We start from the raw sequence: 1,976 nt of genomic DNA, 5'->3' as shown, positions 1-1,976 counted from the left end.
CCCTCTTCGAAGAATAAAACCTTACTGCAAATCGGAAGGTCAAGCCTTTTCATTTGACACCGCATTTTTTTAAATTGAATGAACTGTGCAAATCTAATGCCAGTAAGAAAAAATGCCCTCGCGTATTATACATACATAATTTTTAAATAGGTGGCAACCCCACTCAAAAAAAAAAATAAAAACTTATTGCACATGCAGAGATCATATCCTTTCACTTGGTACGTCAGTTTTTAGTTCAACAAACGGTGAAGGTCTTATAATTTTAAAAAAGTGGCAACCCTACTCAAAAAGTTTATTTCCAAAAACTATTAGCTCTTTACGTACCGCCGCCGCAGAAGTAGTCGGATTTCAGCGAGCCCGAAAGAACAACTGGTATGATGAGGATTGTCTAGAAGCTGCAGAGAAAGAGAGAGCTATAGGAAACTGAAGAGGGAAGCGAGACGTATTTGCTGCTATAAGAAGAGAGAGGTCAAAATACATATGTACGTGTTTGCGAAGAACTTAAAATACTGGCCGACAGAAAAATGCCCGAAAATTTTACTACAGAGTTATTCGACTTACGGAAGGTTTCGAGGCCAGGGCGAACTCTTGTAAGAACAACAATGGCCACCTAGTGACCGATGTTCAGAACATACTTAAATTATAGATAGAACAGTATTGCCCTTTTGCCAGAAGCATGAATGTGCAAATTTACCAATTTTGAGTGCTTCGGTTGACTTGGTTAACATTTAGATGATCTATACTATACCAAAACCCGCATATTTTACAATGTCAATCACATGAATGTAGAGTTAAATCAAAGGCGAATTTAAGGAAAACAACTTTTTTCTATATTTTTATTTTGCGATATTGCTTTGACCAGGGCTTGAACTCAGGCTCTGCGGAGTGGTAGCGCGCAATGCTAACCACTACACCACAGCGGCCGCCATGATTATATACACTAACTAAAAAACTAATGTTACAAGAACATGGTATTCATTGCGTTGAATTTTCACGATCTGATTTTTTAGTTATATTTCCCGATCTACCCGATACCCTTAAAAGGAATATGAAATCAAGTCATTGCACTATGGCTGAAAAAAGCACTTTTTGCGGCCAAAAATCAACCAATGCAGATAGGCTCTTAAAACCGTGTGCACATACTTCTTAGAACCTTAAAAGAAGTTGGTTTGACAACCAGACCACCCGTCCAGCCCTTCTAAAATGGAGGAAAATGTTATTATTAGAGAAGGGAAAAATATCAACTACCAAGTTGGGGATGCTCTATCTTCTGGTGGTATTACCAACTTCCGGTTTCGACCGGAAATGGGTTAAACATACCGGAAGTGTCTTATTTTAACCAGAAGTCCCTTCCAGAGAAAGGTTTCTGACAAAAGTTATGTACTTTTGTCCGCAGAATCCGAACAAACCAAAATTGACAAGGGATGACGAAAATTTGTTCCAAAATACATCAAACTCCTACCCGTTGGAAACACTAAACTGAAAATACACAATTTCTGAAATTTTTACCTTTAATTTGATAAACAAATGACCACATGCGAGCCGTCTTTTAAGCTTTCAGTTTTTAATTTTAAATTTGGGTACCTAGGACAAAGAGGCCGTAAGAGCGCGAGTAGTACCATTGAAATAATTTGGTCGCAGTTATAACTGTTAAAATTTAATGAGAAAATAGAAAATCTTCCAAGTAACGGTATTTACAACACAAAACACAAAATGGTATTCGATTTTGAGAGACATTTTAGCACCGATTCCGAATAAGTACGAAATTATTACTTAAATACTATTTAGTTTTTACTTATTTCTGGCGCTTAAGTTGAAGTTTGAGTATCGCGCGATATATTTTAACCAGCTACATTTCTGTTTTGTGGGTATGTTTTGAACTTTTCTGCAAAAGAGAAAAAAGGTCCTATGACTACAACGTAACGATGGTTTCCTATGCCGATTTACAAAAATAATGTAACAAAAGGAGAAACCCC

This window comes from Rhagoletis pomonella, unplaced genomic scaffold (assembly GCF_013731165.1).
Source record: "Rhagoletis pomonella isolate Grant_MI unplaced genomic scaffold, Rhpom_1.0 Rhpom_scaffold_03087, whole genome shotgun sequence".
NCBI lineage: Eukaryota > Metazoa > Arthropoda > Insecta > Diptera > Tephritidae > Rhagoletis > Rhagoletis pomonella.
The sequence above is the reverse complement of the archived record's forward strand: the minus strand, read 5'-3'. Positions refer to the sequence as shown.